The sequence below is a fragment of the Leopardus geoffroyi genome, chromosome B4 (assembly GCF_018350155.1).
Source record: "Leopardus geoffroyi isolate Oge1 chromosome B4, O.geoffroyi_Oge1_pat1.0, whole genome shotgun sequence".
Classification (NCBI taxonomy): Eukaryota; Metazoa; Chordata; class Mammalia; order Carnivora; family Felidae; genus Leopardus; species Leopardus geoffroyi.
Window position 1 is genome coordinate 76,807,390 of NC_059341.1, and position 20,162 is coordinate 76,827,551.

General features: G+C 36.6%; 1 protein-coding gene and 1 non-coding gene across 2 annotated transcripts in view; one reads left to right on the forward strand and one right to left on the reverse strand.

Moving 5' to 3' along the window:
- The window catches only part of SPATS2 (spermatogenesis associated serine rich 2), a 78,193-nt gene that overhangs the window by 407 nt on the left and 57,624 nt on the right, over positions 1-20,162 (forward strand). The gene's annotated exons all lie outside the window — the stretch shown is intronic.
- LOC123592309 lies at positions 8,374-8,480 on the reverse strand. The gene has a single exon (XR_006709701.1). It is a non-coding gene; the product is annotated as a U6 spliceosomal RNA (small nuclear RNA).

The window sequence follows — 20,162 nt, forward strand, 5'->3', positions numbered from 1 at the left end:
TTGTCTTGACTGCCGTTAATTTTAGAAGAGTATACAGCATTCACAACTTTATCTGTTGTCTCTTTAAGTATTTGTAGATATTAGAGTATAGTTTTGTGTGTTACTAGTTTGGGAATTAACTCATATAACAATTGCTTTTCTACTTTTATATTAAATTGGGATATATTTGCCAGAAAGCCAACTGCGTCTAGGAAATGCACTCTCTGGAGTGTGAACACATGTTAGGGGGCATGGTGGGAGATAACTTACTGCAGGATATTCTATATCTGATGAGTTGATTCTTTCATTGGAGACAGGAAATGAAGCAAGAGTAAGTGCTTCCAGTTTTAGATTCCTTCTTTAGCTTTCCTTCCAGGATTATTACTCTAGCTTCTTGTCTAAAGTAAAATATAAGATCCAGAGAATCAAGAAATACCAAGAATAGTTATAGGAAGGGGAAAGACAATAGAGACTCCATAAAATCACTTTTTCAACTTTTTTAGAAGAGCTGGAAAATGCAAAGGAACAAATTTAACAATAGCACTAGAACTATTATACATAACTGGAATATATTTGTTAAAAGAATGACCGTAGCTATCCTGGCTTTTTTCCGCCTCATTCAATTTAATTTTAAATTTATTTATTAAAAAAAAAATTTTTTTTTTTACTGTTTATTTTTTATTTTTGAGACAGAGACAGAGCATGAACAGGAGAGGGGCAGAGAGAGAGAGAGGGAGACACAGAATCTGAAACAGGCTCCAGGCTCCGAGCTGTCAGAACAGAGCCCGATGTGGGGCTCGAACCCATGAACTGTGAGATCATGACCTGAGCTGAAGTCGGACGCTTAACCAACTGAGCCATCCAGGCGCCCCAATTTTATTTTATTTTATTTTATTTTATTTTATTTTATTTTATTTTATTTTATTTTATCATTATTTTTTTAAACGTTTTATTTATTTTTGAGACAGAGAGAGACAGAGCATGAACGGGGGAGGGGCAGAGAGAGAGGGAGACACAGAATCGGAAGCAGGCTCCAGGCTCTGAGCCATCAGCCCAGAGCCCGACGCGGGGCTTGAACTTGCAGACCGCAAGATCATGACCTGAGCTGAAGTCGGACGCTTAACCGACTGAGCCACCCAGGCGCCCCAATTTTAAATTTAATGTTCTTTAATTCAAAACAAAGCTATAGATTCAAGTGTCATGTGTTGAATATGAAGGAAATGCTTTTATTTTTTAATTTTATTTGTTTTAATGGGTTTATTTATTTTTGAGAGACAGAGCAGGGGAGGGGCAGAGAGAGAGGGAGACGCAGAATCCGAAGTAGGTTCCAGCTCTGAGTTGTCAGCACAGAGCCTGACATGGGGCTTGAACCTACGAACTGTGAGATTGTGACTTAAGCCGAAGTCAGATGCTTAACTGACTGACTGAGCCACCCAGGCACCCCTATGAAGGAAATGCTTTTAAACTTAATTTTGACCTGGTAGTTCAAAAACCTAATTCTAAGAAAATAATGTACCAGAGCTGCTTGTGTTTGTGAAAGCTGTAGTTTCATTGTATAGTAAATCTATATAAAGGAAATCTGAGTTCTAAGGAATGGTTAGATTACTAAAGAAACTGAACTGTTTTACGCAGTGAGATTATCCACTGAAAAGTTTTTATAATCAAAGTTTGTTTCTTCTTAATCATCATGATTCAGTTTGCTTTCTTCCTAGTTATGCTGGAAACATGGAGTATCTGTTTTCCTCCGACAAATGAGAAATACAATAGTAAAAATAGGACTCTAGACTTTAAAACAATTTCTTCTAAAAAGTTTAGCATTTAATTTTTCCTTAAAAAGTTAACTTCAGCAGATTGCTTTGACCTTGTTAAAACTAGAGTCTTTGTTTAATTCATGTCTGTGTTTTTCCAGAACTGGAAGAAAGATTCATTGCTTTTTTGTAGTTGCTATCTAATTACTATAAAATGAATTTAGATTTTTGACCATATCATAGGCATTAAGTGCTAACAAATTTTGATTGAACGTAGCCTGAATTAAAACTTAGTTGGAAACAAAAGAAAGCTTATTTGTTGTTAGGACTTTCTCTGAAGTAAATCTGTATGTATAATCTATTTGAATAAAAAAAGTACAAAATATTTATATAATTTTATTTCATGTATTCATTTATATATTTAAAAGTTGATTGTTGTGGGCTTTGTTAGTCCAAATAATTATACTGACTCTATAAACTTAGCTTTTAAAACATCAAAAAGAGAGCTAATATGGTAGTTTTTGTTTTCTAGTGATACTCATTTACAAAGAGTCATTTTATTTATTTATTATTTTTTAAAGTTTATTCTTGGTGGGGGGAGGGACAGAGGGGGAGTAAGAGAGAGAATCCCAAGCAAGCTCTGCACTGACAGAACTTGACACAGTGCAGAGCTTGACACAGGGCTCAAACTCATGAACCGTGAGATCATGACCTGAGCTGAAATCAAGAGTCAGACACTTAACCGACTGAGCCACCCAGGCGCTCCACAAAGTGTCATTTTATAATGAGTTACGGAAACACGGTCTATTGTGGAATGAAAACATTTTCCTTTTGTCAGTGATACATGTAAATTTCTTATTTAATGAAATATTTAGTGGAGTTAAACTTGGAATGGCTTAAATTAAATTAAGGTCAATTTCACTTACAACTATTGATTGTTCCTTTTAGCCATCCTGGCAGAAATCAGTTAGATCAGTGCTTCTCAGAGAACGGACTGATATCTCTCTGTGCATCGCAGAAATATTTAGAAATGGAGAGTGTCTAGAAACTTATGGTGATTTGACAGTCTGCAACATCCAAGCCCTTATCAAAACAGTTTTATTGAGGTATAATTTAAATACCATAAAAATCACCTTTTATAAATGTGCAATTTGATTATTTTATGCAGCTTTGCAGCTATCACTACAATCGTGTTGTAAAATATTTTTCTAACCCCAGGAAGTTCTTTATTACCTGCTTACAATCAGTTCTTGCTCCCAACCCCAGTTCCAGGCAAACACTGATCTACTTTGTCTCTTGAGTTTTACTTTTTCTATAGATTTCATATAAACAAATTAATACAATATAGTTTTGTGTCTGCCTTCTTTTACCTAGTGTAGTGTTTTTGAGTTTCATCAGTTGTTGACTATATCAGTAGTTTGTTCCTTTTTACTACTAAGTAATATTAAAGTTTTGAAAAGGAAAAACTTTTTTCTTTTACAGTCTGCTACTCATAACACTTTTGTAACCAGATGATGGATGTTTTTCCCACACTGACCAATTCTCTGATACTAGCAGATGTCCTACAATTCGATTAAGTTCTGGTACCACCTACCAGGAGTTAGTGTTTGATCCCACAGGTTAAGGCCTCAGTCCCACAAGATTCCCTTACTTCAGATGCCAATGGCAAGAAGGTCCCCATGTTACTGACACTTTGGTCCATCCTGGCTGCAAATGAGCAGTTTTCACGACTCCTCAGGTTCAGTAGCTCACAGAATCCAGGAAACACTTATATTCACTGGTTTATTAGATGGCAGAGGATATGATAAAAGATACAGATGAACAGCCAGATGAAAAGCCAAGTGAAGAGCTACGTAGGTGGGGTCTGGAAAGTTCCCAAACACAGGAGTTTTTCTGTCCCTGTGAAGTTGGGGTGTGCCCCTCTCCCGGCACATGGATGTGTTCCCCAACCCAGAAGCTCCTGAAATCACCATACTTTAGGGATTTTAATGGAGGCTTTATCACCTGTGCATGATTATTAACTCTAGCTCTAGCTCTGCTTTGCTCCTGGAGTAAAGTGTGTGAGGTTGAAAGTTCCAAGCTTCTAATCATGGTTTGATCTTTCTGGTGACCAGTCCCATACTGAAGCTATTCAGGAACCTACCAAAGTTGCTTCATTAAAATAAAAGATGTTCCTGGGGCGCCTGGATGGCTCAGTCAGTTGAGCGTCCGACTCTTGGTTTTGGCTCAGGTTATGATCCCAGGGTCATGGGATTGGGCCCTGCATTGGGCTCTGAGCCAGGTGTGGAGCCTGCTTGGGATTCTCTCTGTCTTTCATTCTCCCTCTGCCCCTCTGCCCTGCTCGCATGTGTGCTCTCCCCTTCTAAAAATAAAAAATTAAAAACAAAAACGTAAAAAACCCAGAACAATTCTCTTTAAAAAAAATAAAATAAAAACAGAATAAAAGACGCTTCTATCACCCAGGAAATTCCAAGGGAATTAGGAGTTCTGTGTCAGGAGTTGAAGTCAAAGACCAAATATTAGAACAAAAGATGGTCCTAGCACCTTTATTGCCTAGGAAATTACAAAGGTTTTAGGAGCTCTAGCCACGAGCTGGGAATGAAGATAAAAATATTTATTTCCGATTATATTACAATATCACAGATTATATCACATTTTGTTTATCCATTCAGCTGTTGATTATTCATTTGGATTATTTCTGGTTTTAGCTATTATAAATAATTATAAATTTGAACATTTTGCTCACAAGTCTTTATATAGGCATATGTTTACATTTCTCATGGAGAAGTACCTAAGAGTAAAAATGTGTAATTTTCAAAGAAAAGTGCCCAAACTGTTTTCCGAAATGGCTCATACCATTTGCAGTCCCCCCAAAAATATACATGGATTTCAGATGTGCCATATCCTTGCCAACACTTGGTATGGTCAGTCTTTTTTATTATAGCTATTTTACTGGGTGTGGAATGGTATCTCGTTATAGTTTTGATTTGGGTTTCCTTAGTGATTAATGATGTTGACTATCATTTCATGTGATTATTAGCTATTGTGTTATCTTTCTGATGAAATGTCTGTTCAAATTCCTTACTCACTTTTTCGTTGAGTTGTTGGTCTTACTATTATTGTGTTGTAAGAGTTATATATTATGGATACAAGTTCTTTATCAGGTACATGATTTTTGAATATATTCTCCCAGTCTGTGGTCTTGTCTTTCTGTTTTCTTAATAATCTCTTTTAAAGAGTAAAATTTCTTTTTTTAATGTTTATTTCTGAGAGAGAGAAAGAGAGAATGTGGGAGAGGGGCTGAGAGAGAGGGGGACAGAGGGTCCGAAGTGGGCTCCGTGCTGACAGCAGAGCCTGATGTGGGGCTTGAACTCACGAACTGTGAGATCATGCCCTGAGCCAAAGTTGGTCGCTTAACCAATGGAGTCCACCCAGGTGCCCCTCTTTTAGTCTTTTTTTTTTTTTTAATGTTTATTTACTTTTTTTTTTTTTTTTTTTTTGAGAGAGAGAGAGAGAGCTAGCCAGCGTGAGTGGGGGAGGGGCAGAGAGAGAGGGAGACACAGAATGCAAAGTAGGCTCCGGGCTCTGAGGTGTCAGCGCAGAGTCCAATGCAAGGCTCGAACTCACAAACTGTGAGATCATGATCTGACCTGAAGCTGGATGCTCAACCAACTGAGCCACTCACACGCCCCTTAGCTTTTTTTTTTTTTTTATATTTTTATATTTTATATATAAAATATATTTTTTATATTTTTATATTTTATATATAAAATATATATATTTTATATATTTATATAGGGGTTGTCCCTGCATCTGCAGTGTTTATTGGTCAGCCAGTGATTTGGAATGAGGTTTTGCTAAACATCTCAAATGCATAAGCTCTGATCCTCTGCTGACTGAACCATATGGGTTGAGGAGGATGTTCAAAGTTCAGGCAGTTCTTAAGTTTGTTTTCACTTTTACTTTCTACTGGCCTCCTGGGTTTCCCTGTGCATGTGCGTAGTTTCTCATTTAGCTAGGAATGTGTAAAGAGCTAATCTAGCTTTTCTGTGTTTTTTTCCAGGATTTCCCTGTTAACTATCCTACTTATTTACCACTCACTCAACCAAGACTCCAGCTTCAGGCTAACAAAGCAATGAGTTATTTTTATTCATTTTCAGCTGAGTTCTCTACTTGAGCTTGACCGAGCTGTGGAGTTTTGCCTTCCTCTCTAGTTAGCCTTCTTTGGCAATAAAACTGCAGATTTTTATGGCCAGCTGTGCCCTGGTAAAGCTGTTGTTCTCCACAAAGCTGGAGATAGGTGAATGGGATCAGTCCTAGGCAAGAAGCATACAGACTTCATTGTTCTTACTTAAGGCTCTAGCAATTTCTCAATTTGTCGTGTGCCTTTGGTTGAATTCTAGGGCCCTGAAATGGTTGTTGTTGACAGTCCTGTTCAGTTTAATACTTGTGTTTTCAGGAGAGGACTTGCCAATCTCTTCACACCACTCTCAAGCGCAGTTTTATTGTTTTATAAAAGCATTGGTCCTCAAAGATTAGAGATTAACAAAATGAAAACAACAACTAGTTCTTTATCCCTGATGGTTTGAATAGCTCTGAATTAAATAGTGGCAACAGTGGGCAGGTCTTTAGACCCTAAGTGACTTACTAGTTCATGTGGCCTACTAGTTATTTAGGTAAAAAATGCTTCTGCCAAAAATCTCTTGTGGGCCTTACCCTTGGATTACTTGAACTGTTTGTTGGGCAACCAAATGTTGAAAATCATGAGCTAAATAAAAGAACTTTTGGGTAGAACCCATAGCAAATATTTGAGAACCTGTTAGGTTCATAATATGAAGTTATAGTGAGATAAATAAGCATAGTTTTTACCTTTACATCTGACTGATGTCTGAATCCAGCACTAGATAAAAGAAAGCCAACTCTGGGGTAATCCAAGGTTGGGAGTAGGTTTAGTTCTGAATCCCACAGATTACTTATGATCCTAATTTTCTCTCTAAATAGCCTTCAGAGACTAAAGAAGGATAAGACAGAATGATTATAATAACTTGAGTGTCTCAGAATCATTATGGAAATTAAAAAAAAATTTGTTTTGAATCACTATCTCTGGGGATGGTACATTAGACTCTTTTAAACAGTCACATTTGCTAATATTTTTCTAGACCTAAAAATCATGTTTGCCTGTCCATGTGTGACTGTATTTATCAAGTTACAGTGATAAGAGCAGATTTACAAGTATTGTACTTTTTTGTTGACTTCATTTCACACTTAACTTTGCTTCTCTCTCTTCCTCTTTTCCCACTTGTAAAACTATTCAGCTACAAAACACCTTCACATTTGATAGTTAAACCTCTGAAACATTAAAATAGCTGACTTGAATTTCATAGTTGATCATGCATGAACAATTAATTTCTCTATCCCAGTACTATAATATTGCTTAATTGCTTCACTACTTACAAAAAGTTTTTTTAAGGTTTGTTTATTTTTGAGAGAGAGCACATACACACACGTGAACAGGGGAGGGGCAGAGAGAGAGAGACAGAGGCACAGACTCCGAAGCAGGCTCCAGGCTCTAAGTGGTCAGGACAGAGCCTGATGCAGGGCTTGAACCCACAAATCATGAGATCATGACCTGGGCCGAAGTCAAACACTTAACCAACTGAGCCACCTAGGTGCCCCGCTTTACTACTTTTTGTTTTATACAGAACTGCCTAAATGTCTCTGTCTTTCTTTCCTCTTCCCTCCCCAACTGTTTTTCATTTCACAAAACTGAAACCCTGTATCCATTAAACAATAACTCCCTACTCTCCTTATCCTAGTCCCTGGAAACCACCGTCCTACTTTCTGCTTTCTGTCTCTGTGAATTTGACTACTCTTGATAACTCATACAAATGGAATCAAATAGTATTTGTCCTTTTATGACTGGCTTATTTCACTAAGGATAATGTCAGAGTTAATCCATGTTGTAACGTGTCAGAATTTCCTTCCTTTTTAAAGCTGAATAATATTCCATTGTATGTATGTATTATATTTTGTTTGCTTATCTGTAGATGGGCACTTGGGTTGTTTCCACTTTCTGACTATTGTAAATAATGCTGCTGTGAACTTGGGTGTACAGATATCTTTTGAAATCCCTGATCTCACTTCTTTTGGGTATATAGCCAGAAGGGAATTGCTGGATTTACAGTAATTCTGTGATTTGGGGAGGAACTGCCATTTTGTTTTCTGTAGCAGATGTACCATTTTACATTCCCATCAGCGGTGCACGAGGGTTCTGGTTTACCTGCATCTTCTCCAACACATGTTATGTTCTGTCTGTTTGCTTTTTAAATAGCTTCCCTAATGGATGTGAGGACTTCCTTTTCAAGAGAAGATCTACAGGGGCACCTGCGTGGCTCAGTCATTTAAGCGACTGACTCTTGGTTTTAGCTCAGGTCATGATCTCACAGTTTTTGGGCTCAAGCCCCACATGGGGCTCTGTGCTGTCACAGTGTGGAGCCTGCTTGGGATTCTCTCCCTCTCTCTCTGCCCTCCTGCGTGCGCTTTCTCTCTCAAAATAAATAAACTCAAAAAAGAGAAAAAATGAGAAGAGGTACAAACTGCTTTTATTTTTTATCTTTAAATTTTTATTATTTATTTTTAACATTTTTTTTTTATGGACCGCTTCATGGATTTGCATGTCTTACTTGTGTGGAGGCCACACTAATCTTCTCTGTAACATTCCAGTCTTAGTATATGTGCTGTCAATGTGAGTACTACAAACTATAAAGTCATAGAATTTTTATTTATTTATTTTTTTTAATTAAAACCATATTTCTGAGAGAGAGAGAGACAGGATTCTAAGTGGGCTCTGCACTGACAGCAGCTAATCCGATGAGGGGGTTGAACTCATGAACAATGAGATCAGGACCTGAGCCGAAGTCCGACGCTCAACCAACTGAGCCACCCACGTGCCCCTGAAGTCATAATAACTATTGGAACTGACTTCTTTATTCTTTGTGCCTCCCACTTCATCTGCTATACCTATAAACATTCACTGTATGCCTGTCTTCTGTTAGACTCTGAGCCTGTTGGGATAATAACTGGGTTTTATTCTTGTTTGTCTTTCCGACACCTGGCTCAGTACCTTGGTACACTGTAGACTATCTAGAAACAAATTTTGTTAAAATTTTAAAAATATTTCAGATTTTTTTCTTTTTTAAATAAATTATTTCTTAAAATTTTTAATTACAAATTTTTTATTGAATTATAGTTGACACTCATTATTATGTTAGTTTTAGGTGTATAACATGGTGATTTGAAATTATACAGCTCTGTGCTCACCACAGGTGTAGCTACCATCTGTCACCCTGCAACACTGTTAACAATACTATTGTCTATATTCTCTGTGCTATACCTTTCATTCCCATGACGTATATATTTCATATCTGGAAGTAATTTATAATGTTAATTAACTACAGAGCTAGGAACCTATGGTAGGCTGAATAATTCTTCTTCCCCCGTTCCCAAGATACCCATATCGTAAATGCTGTGGGTGTTACCTGTATGGATGGCCAAGACTTGGCAGATGTGATTAAAGATCTTCAGATGGAGAGCTTATCCTGGATCATCCAAGCAAGGCCTAAATGCAATCACAAGTATCCTTATAAGAGGGAAACAGAAGGAGATTTCAGATAGAAGAGAAGGCATTATAACTATGAGGGTAGAGATTGGAGTGATATGGCCATAAGCCAAGGAATGCCTATATACCCACCAGCAGTTGGAAAAGGCAAGGAACAGATTTTCTCTAGAGCCTTCAGAGGAGTGTGGCCTTGCCATTACTTTGATTTCAGTCCAGTGAAACTGATTTTGAACTTGTGGGCTTCAGAACTATGAAAGAGTAAATTTCCATTGTTTGAGCCACCAAGTTTGTGGTAATTTGTTATAGCAGCCATGGGAAACTAATACAGAACCGAAGCACGTCTTTGGGTCTTTTAGTTCATTGGGTTCAACCACAGTTCTTTTTTTTTTTTTTTTAAATTTATTATTATTTTTTAAACTTTTTTTCTTTAATGTTTATTTTTGAGAGAGAGAGAGAGAGAGAGAGAGAGAGAGAGAACAAGCAGGGGAGGAGCAGAGAGAGAGAGGGAGAGACAGAATCTGAAGCAGGCTCCAGGTTTTCAGCACTGAGTCTGACGCAGGGCTCGAGCTCACGAACTGTGAAATCATGACCTGAGCCAAAGGTGAATGCCTAACTGACTGAGCCACCCAGGCGCCCCAACACAGTTCTTTTTGTTGAAAGTCATTTACTCACTCTTAATATACTTTTCTAATGTCATCTCTTTTTAGAAATTCAATAAAGAGGACATTTTATTTTAGGCTCTAGCTGACTGTTCTACAAAAGGTATCTGGAAATAATTGGCCATGTATTTCTTTTTCCCTTCCTTTTAGGAGTAAAATATCTAATATATCTAAAATATCTAATAATAATGTGGGAAAGAAGTAAGTAAATGTGGTTTGTCTTTCTACCCTCGGCAATTAAAAAAATAGGTTATTCTTAGAATCAATTTAAGTTTTTTCTTACACTTCTCATTTATATGCTTCCTACAAAAAAAAAAAAAAAATCTTCCCAAGTTTTTCTAATGTATCATTTTCAAAATTAGTCCAAGAGAGTTGGTTTGGTGCATGCAAGAATCCATTAGACCAAAGACAGGGAAGATAAACATTTTGAAGGGAGAGTAACAGGCAATTACCTGGGTGATGCAAAGAGGCTGGAGCAGTTGAGAAGCCAATGGTGACAAACTCCTGGAGCCAAGAGGACAGTGATTGATGTTAAGGGCCTTCTGGATTGTAAGCGGGGACTTGTGACCCCCCACCCTTTGCTCTGGCATAGGACCCCAAGAGACTGAGTCCTGGTAGTAAAAATGAGTGGAAATAGACTCACCTTTGTAGGAATTGCAACTTAGTTTCAAATTATTTCAGTACCTGAAATTGGTTTGAGGTAACTGGGTGCCTTGGTACAAAGCAAACAGATCCTCTCTGGAAATCCTCATAGATTATTTTCACTATCAGGTTTTTAAATAGATTATTTAGTACACACACAAAAAAAATAGTTAGAACATAAGAGGATGAAACAATAAATACGGAATAAGAAACAATAGACAGTAGAACAAATTCACAGGAGATCCAAATATTGTAGTTACCAGATTTAAAATAACTATTCTTGGGGAGCCAGGGTGGCCCAGTTGGTTGAGCATCTGACCTTGATTTTGGCTCAAGTGATGATCCCAGGGTGGTGAGATAGAGCCCTGTGTTGGGCTACACACTAGTGTGGAGCCTGCTTAAGATATTCTCTCTCCCTCTCCCTCTCCCTCCTTCCCTTTCCCCCACTTGTGCTCACTCTCTCTTTCTAAAATAAACAAAATAACTGTTCTTAAAAAAAAATTCTTAAAATGTTCAAGGAAATAAAGACAACTTGGAGAAGTTCAGCAGCCAACTGGAAAACTATTTTGTAATGCATATTTTAGAGCTGGGAAATGTAGTAATTGAAACTAAGAACTCAATGTATGGTTTTAAAAACAGATTGATAGTATCTGAGAAGAGTCAGTGAATTAATTGCAGGATAAGTTAGAAGAAACTAAATGATATGGAAATTCAAAAGATTAGGAAATACAGAAGAGGAAGTAAAAAACATAGAGGCTACAGGGATAGGTATGCCATATGTGTAGTGGGAACCCCCGAAGAAAGAGAATAATGTAGAGTATTTGAGGAGATATTGTTGATAACGTTCCAAAATTCATGAAAACCATCAAGCCACAGATTCAAGAAGTGCTAGAAATCACCAGCAGAATAAATATAATAAAGAAATCCACCTAGGAACATCATAATAAAATTTTGAGGGAGCAAAGACAGAGAATCTTAAAAGCAGCTAGAGAAAAACTATGCAATTTTGAAAGGATCACAGTCAGACCTAGAGCTAACTTCTCAACAGAAAGAAGTCAGGAGAGTGGGATGATATCTTTAAAGATCTGAATAAAAATAACTGCCAGTCTGCAACTCTACACACCTCATATACAGTGAAAATATCCTTCTAGAATAAAGTGGAAATAAACAGTTTTAAAAAGCAACAAAACAAACGAACAAAACCAAAAGTCCTCACCCCACTGAAAAAAATTTAAAGGTACTCTGAGATAGAAGACCAATTGGAAAGTTGGAGATGCAAGAAGGCATGAATAGCAATGCAGACCACAAATACATGGTCAAGTCTGAAGATTGATGTATAAAAGACTAAGAATGTTTTATTAGGATTTAAAAATACATAGAGAATTAGCATGCATAGTAGCCATGGCCTATAAATTGGGAGGTGCATAAGCTCCCTTGCTTTTTCAAAGAAGAGGGTAAAACTGCCAATTAGTGTTAGAATTTTGCAAGTCAAAAATTGATGTTATAATCTCCAGGGAAGCTATTAAATTAAAATAGTCACTACATACTGCAATATGGATGAACCTTAAAAACATGGAGTGTCTGGGTGGCTTAGTCAGTTAAGCAGCCAATTCCTGATTTTGACTCAGGTCATGATCTCATGGTTGGGAGATCGAGCCCTGAATCTGCCTCAGTATTGAGAGCCTGCTTGGGATTCTCTTTCTCCCTCTCTGTCTCTCCCCCATTCACTCTCTCTCTCTCTTTCAACATAAACTTTAGAATAAAAGGACATCATGCTAAGTGAAATAAGCTAGTCATAAAAATGTAAATACTACATGATTCCACTTACAGAAGGTATCGTCAATAGTCAAAGTCACAGAAACAGTAGAATGGTAGTTATTAGGAGTTGGGCTTATGGGGAATTAAGGGACATGGGGAGTTGTTATTTAATAGATACAGAGTTTTAGTTTTGTAAGGTGAAAAAGTTCTAGAGATTAGTTGTACAATAATGTGAATATACTTAACACTACTGAACTGTATACACTAAGAAATGGTTAAGAAGAAATGGTTAAGAAAGAACATGTAAGTTTTATGCTATGCCTTTTTTTTTTTTTTACCAGAATAAAAAAAAAGAATTAGAGACTAACAAAAGAAAACTGTTCTGAATGTTTATGTATTAATATTCGGCCAATGTAGACTTTAAAGCAAAAAAGCATGATTAGAGATAAAGGAGGGACACTTCATAATGATAAAGCATTTGATTTAACAGAAAAAATAATTCTAATAGGTTTTTAAAAAATTGACAGAATTAAAAGGAGAAATATGCAATTATAGTAGGATATTTTAACACAGATTTCTTAGTAAATGATAAAACAATCAGGTGAGGGATTAATAAGGATATAAAATATTTGATATAACTAGCACATGTGACATAATTATCATAATTAGAACAAATTGTATCCAACAGCTTAGTATATATATGTTTATTATTTTATAAGTGCATTTAGAACATTTTCAAAAATTCTACTGGCCATAAAGCAAATTGCCACAATTTTTAGAGAAAATCATACAGCTTGTTTTTTTACTACAGTGCATTTAAGCTAGTCATCCAAAAGTTAGTTAGAAAATCTTCAAATATTTGAGTATTAAGAAATATACTCCTAAATAACAGTTGGATCAAAACAGAAATCAAAATGAAATTAGAAAATGCTTTAAACAGAGCAATAATAGAAATTTGTATACAAAAACCTGTAACATGCAGCTAAAATCATGCTTAGAGGGAATTTTAATTTTTTTTAGCTTTAAATGTATATATTAGAAAGGAAGATAGGCTACAAATCAGTGAGCTAAGTTCTAAGGAAGTTAGGAAAAGAACAGAAAATTAAATCCCCTCCAAAATGTAGAAGAAACTAAATAAAATGATCCATGAATAATGGGATTCCAGTATTTATGATATTTGTCCCTTTTTCCTGCTTTGTTGTAGTTATTAGACCTCCAGTTGTCTAGAAGTAATGAAGCAGAAGACTTAACTATGTGAGGTGATGAATGTGTTAATTGTTTTGATCTTGGTCACTATTCCAACAGTACACATGTATATCAGCTCATCACATTGTATACTTTATATATAATCATATTTGTCAGTTATTTCTCTGTGAGGTTGGAAGGAAAAAAAGTAACAAAGCAAGCATTTTTGTTTTGTTTTCTGGTCTCAAAGGAAAAGGTCTTAGCATTCACCATTATGTTGATGATTGCTCTATGTTTTTTGTAGATACCCTATGTAGAAAGCCCACAAGAGCTTAAACTACTAGAATTAGTGATTTGAACAGTGTTGCTGGGTATAAAGTCATCCCACAAAAATCGATCACACCTGTTTATACCAGCAATAAATCATTAGAAAGTGAAATTTAAAAACAGATGCAATTACACTTGTACCAAAAGTATAACATGGAAATAAATTTAATAAAGGATGTATAAGAACACTATTAAAAAATGATAAAGCAGTGGGGCACCTGGGTGGCTCAGCCAGTTAACTGTCCTACTTTGGCTCAGGTCATGATCTCACGGTTTGTGGGTTTGAGCTCTGCGCCAGGTTCTGTGCTGACAGCTCAGAGCCTGGAGCCTGCTTTGGATTCTGTGTTTCCCTCTCCCTCTGTCCCTCCCCTGCTTGCATTCTGTTTCTCTGTCTCTCTGTCTAAAATAAACATTTTTAAAAAATGATAAAGCATCATTGGAAGAAATGAAAGAACACTTAAATAGAAGGGTATACCATATTTATGGATTGGAAGCCTCAATATTTTGAAGATAACTGTCCTTCAAAATGGATTCATAGATTTAATGCAATCCTTATAAAGGCCCCAACATTATTTTTATTGAGTTTACTTTTTTTTCTTAATCTCTGTATCCAGTGTGGAGCTTGAACTCACAACCCCAAGATCAAGAGTTGCATGCTCTTCCAACTGAACAGCCAGATGCCCCTCCCGCAACATTATTTTTTATGCAGCTTGACAAAGTCATTCTGAAATTTATATGATAATACAAAGGGCCAAGAATAGCTGAAGAATTCTTAACAGCAAGGTCAGAGAACTCACTGAATCCAATTAAGACTTACTGTAAAGCTACAGTCATTAAGACAGTATGGTTTTCAGAGTACAGATCTTTTACCTCTTTAGTTAGGTTTATTCCTAGATATCTTATTTTTTTTTTTTTGTGCAGTTGTAAATGGGATTAACTCCTTGATTTCTTTTTTCTGCTCCTTCATTATTGGTGTTTAGAAATGCAACAGATATCTGCATGTTGATTTTATATCCTGCAACTTTGCTGGGTTCATGTATTAGTTGTAACGATTTTTTGGTGGAGTCTTTTGGGTTTTCTACATAGAGTATCATGTCATCTGCAAATAGTGAAAGTTTAATTTCTTCCTTGTCAATTTGTATGCCCTTTATTTCTTTTTGTTGTCTGATTGTTGAGGCTAAGACTTCAGTACTGTTAAATAGTAATGGTGAGAGTGGGCATCCTTATCTTGTTCCTCACTGTAGGGAAAGGCCCTTAGTTTGTCTCCATTGAGGATGATATTAGCTGTGGGCCTTTCTTATATGGCCTTTATGATGTTGAGTTATGTCCCATATATCCCTACTTTGTTGAGAGTTTTTATCAAGAATGGATGCTGTATTTTGCCACATGTTTTTATTGCATCTTTTGACAGGATCATACGATTCTTACCCATTTTTTAAATTTATGTGGTGTATCATGTTGATTGATTTGTGGATATTGAACCAGCCCTGCAGCCCAGGAATAAATCCCGCTTGATCATGGTGAATAATTCTTTTAATGTACTGTTGAATTTGATTTGTTAGTATCTTGTTGAGAATTTTTACATACAGGTTTATCAGGGAATATTGGCCTGTAATTCTCCTTTTTAGTGGGGTCTTTGTCTGGTTTTGGAATCAAGGTAACACTGGCCTCATGGAATGCATTTGGAAGTTTTCCTTACATTTCTAGTTTTTTGGAACAGTTTGAGAATAGGTATTAACTCTTCTTTAAATGTCTGGTAGAATTCCCTTGGGAATCCATCCGGCCCAGGATTCTTGTTTGTTGGGAGATTTTTAATTACTGATTCAATTTCTTTGCTGGTCTTAGGTCTGTTCAACTTTTCTCTTTCTTCTTGTTTCAGTTTTGGTAGTGTGTGAGTTTCTAGGAATTTGTCTGTTTTTTAAAATGTTTGTTTATTTTTGAGACAGAGAGAGAGAGAGACTGTGTGCAAGTAGGATGGGTCAGAGAGAGAGGGAGACACAGAATCCTAAGCAGGCTACAGGCTTTGAGCTGTCAGTGTAGAGCCCAGTACAGGCTTGAACCTTAAGAACTGTGAGATCATGACCTCAGCTGAAGTCGGAAGGTTCCCCCGAGCACTGGGTATTGTATGTAAGTGATGAGTCACTGAATTCTACTCCTGAAACCAATATTGCACTGTATGTTAACTAACTAAAATTTGAAATTAAAAAAAAAAAGACAATATGGTATTACCAGTAAGATGGAAATATGGACAAATGAAACAGAGAGCCCAGAAACAGAGCTATTCATATATGGAGATTTTATTTGAAAAGTAGTACTGTAGGCCTTGAGGAAAAGATGATCTTGTTTCAATTAGATCTGAGACATTTGAAAATCCATATGGAAAAAATACAACTCTGTTCCTTACTTACTTCATGCCTGTAAATCAATTCCAGGGTTTAGATTATAGATTTAAATGTGAAAGGTAAAACAATAAAGCTTATAAATGTAATTTAGAAGAGTATCTTCATGGGCTCAGAAAAGGAAGGACTCTTTCCTTTTTAAACTTTTTTCCTCAATAGTGTTTTTTAAATGTTTTAATAGATTATGTGTTTTAGAGAAGGTTTAGGTTTACAGCAAAGTTAGCAGAAGGTACAGATTTCCCCTATACCTCCTACCCCCACACATACCCTCCCCCATTATCCATATCCTCCACCACAGTTACACATATGGTACAATTGGTAAACTTACATAGACACATCATTGTCACCTAAAGTCTGTAGTTTACATTAGGATTCTCTCTTGGTGTAGTATATTCTTTGGATTTGGACAAATGAATAATGACCTGTATCCACTATTACAGGGTCATATAGAGTAGTTTCACTGCTCTAAAAATCCTGTGTGCTCTGCTTTTTAATCTTTCATTCCACTTAACCCCTGACAGCTACTGATCCTTTTACTGTCACTCTAGTTTTGCCTTTTCCAGAATGTCATATAGCTGTAATCATACAGGATGTAGCCTTTTCACATTGACTTATTTCACTTAGTAATATGCATTTAAGGTTGTTTCATGTCTTTTCATGACTTGTTAGCTAATTTCTTTTTAGCACTGAATAATATTCTTTCGTCCGAATCTATCATAGTTTATCCATTCACCATCATAGTTTATCTAAGGACCTCTTGGAATTTTGGGCAATTTTGAATAGAGTTGCTATAAACATCCATATACAGGTTTTTATGTGGGCATGTTTTCAGCTCCTTTGAGTAAATACCAAAAAGATTCATTGCTGGATTGCATGGTAAGTTTTTAAAGAAACTGCCAAACTGTTTTCCAAAGTGCCTGTACCATTTTGCATTTTTACCAGCAATGAATGGGAGTTCCTGTTGTTCCACATCCTTGCCAGCATTTGGTGTTGTCGGTGTTCTGGATTTGGACCATTCTAAGAGATGTATAGTAGCATCTTGTTTTAATCTATATTTCCTTCATGACCTGTGATGAGGAGCATCTTTGCCATCTGGCTTGTTTGCCATCTGTATATCTTCTTTGGTGAGGTGTCTCTTAAGGCCTTGGCCCATGTTTAAATTGTATTGTTTCTTATTGTTGAGTTTTTTTTTTTTTTTTTTTTTAATTTTTTTTTTTTCAACGTTTATTTATTTTTGGGACAGAGAGAGACAGAGCATGAACGGGGGAGGGGCAGAGAGAGAGGGAGACACAGAATCAGAAACAGGCTCCAGGCTCTGAGCCATCAGCCCAGAGCCCGACGCGGGGCTCGAACTCACGGACCGCGAGATCGTGACCTGGCTGAAGTCGGACGCTTAACCGACTGCGCCACCCAGGAGCCCCTCTTATTGTTGAGTTTTAAGAGTTCTTTGTATATTTTGAGTAACAGCACTTTATCAGATGTCTTCTGCAAATATTTTCTCCCAGTCTGTGGCTTGTCTTTTCATTCTCTTGACAATGTCTTCTGCAGATCAGAAAGTTTTAATTTTAATGAAGTCCAGCTTATCAATTATTCCTTTCATGGATTGTGCCTTTGGTGTTGCATCTAAAAAGTCACTGCAAAACCCAAGGTTATCTAGACTTTCTCTTATATTATCTTCTAGTTTTATAGTATTACAGTTAACACTTAGGTCTGTGATCCATTTGGTGTTAATATTTGTAAAGAATGTAAAGTGTGTCTAGTTTTTTTTTTTTTTTTTTTTTGCATGTGGATGTCTGGTTGTTCTAGCACCATGTTGAAAAGACTTCCTTAAGGTCCAATGTATTGCCTTTGCTCCCTTGTCAAAAATCTATGTTGGTCTATTTCTGGCTCTCTATATTCTGTTCCATTGTTTGTTTGTTTGTCTGTTTTCTTTCACCAATACTATACTGCTTTGATTACTGTAGCTTTGTTTTTTTAATGTTTATTTTTGAGAGAGAGCATGAGTGGGGGAGGGGCAGGAAGAGAGGGGGACAGAGGATCCCAAGCAGCCTCTGTACTGACAGCAGAGAGCCCGATTTGGGGTTCGAACTCACAAACCATGAGATAATGACCTGAGCTGAAGTCAGACACTTAACTGACTGAGCCACCCAGGCTCCCTGATTATTGTAGCTTTATAATATGTTTTGAATTTATGTAGTGTCATATCTTCAGCATTATTCTCCTTCAATATTGTGTTGACTATTCTGTGTCTTTTGCCTCTCCATATAAACTTTAGAATCATTTTATCAATATCCACAAAATAAATTGCTGGCATTTTGATTGGGATTGTATATAATCTATAGACCAAGTTGGAAGGAACTGACATCTTGTCAATGTTGAGTCTTCCTATCTACAAAGATAGAATAGCTCTCCTTTTATTTAGTTCTTTCTTTTTTTTCCTCAGGATTTTATTGTTTTCCTCATATATATCTTATGCATACTTTGTTAGTTTTATATGTAAGTATTTTACTTTGGGGGGTGGTAACATAAATGGTACTGTGTTTTTAATTTCACAATCAAAAAACTTGTTTATTGCTTTTATATGAGAAAGCAGTTGACTTTTGTATATTGACCTTCTATCCTGCAACCTTGCTATAATCACTTAAAAGTTCCAGGACTTTTTAATAACATTTATTTTCTTTTAATTTGTTTTTGAAATTTTTAAGCTTATAAAATTAGACTAATACAGTGAACTCCCAAATACTCATGACTCAGGTACAGTAATTAACACATGGCCAATCTTTTTTGTCTGTACTTCCACCCACCCTCAGTGGATTTTTTTTTATGTTTATTTATTTTTGGGAGACAGAGGGCAAGCAGGGGAGGGGCATAGAGAGAGGGAGACACAGAATCCGAAGCAGGCTCCAGGCTCTGAGCTGTCAGCACAGAGCCTGAAGTGGGGCCCGAACCCACAAAGCGTGGGATCATGAGCTGGGTTGAAGTTGGACCCTCAACCGAGTGAGCCACCCAGATGCCCCCTCAGTGGATTATTTTGAAGCAAGTCTCAAACATTATCTCAGGGAAAGAGTTTTTAAATAGACCTGAAAAGCACTAATCATAACTGGCATAAAAACAGACACATAAATCAATGAAACAGAATAGAAAACCCAGAAATGGACCCACAAATGTATGGCCAACTAATCTTTGACAGAGCAGAAAAGAATATCCAATACTGGAAAAAAATAACAGTCTTATCAGCAAATGGTGTTGGGAAAACTGGACGGCAACATGCAGAAGAATGAACCTGGACCACTTTCTTACTCCATACACAAAAATAAACTCAAAATGGATGAAAGACCTAAAGGTAAGACAGGAAACTATCAAAATCCTACAGGAGAAAAGAGACAACAACCTCTATGACCTCGGCTGCAGCAACTTCTTACTAGACATGTCTCCAGAGACAAGAGAAACAAAAGCAAAAATGAAGTATTAAGACCTCACCAAGGTAAAAAGCTTCTGCACAGCGAAGGAAACAGTCAACCAAACTAAAAGGCAACTGATGGAATGAGAGAAGATATTTGCAAATGACATATCAAATAAAGGGTTAATATACAAAATCTGTAAAGAACTTATCAAACTCAGCAGCCAAAAAACAATCCAATGAAGAAATGGGCAAAAAACATGAACAGACACTTTTCTAAAGACGACATCCAGATGGCTAACATACATGAAAAACTGCTTAACATCACTCATCATCAGGGAGATACAAATCAAAACCACAGTGAATGAGATGCCACCTCACACGTGTCAGAGTTGCTAAAATGAACAACTCAGGAAACGACAGATGTTGACGAGGATGCAGAGAAAG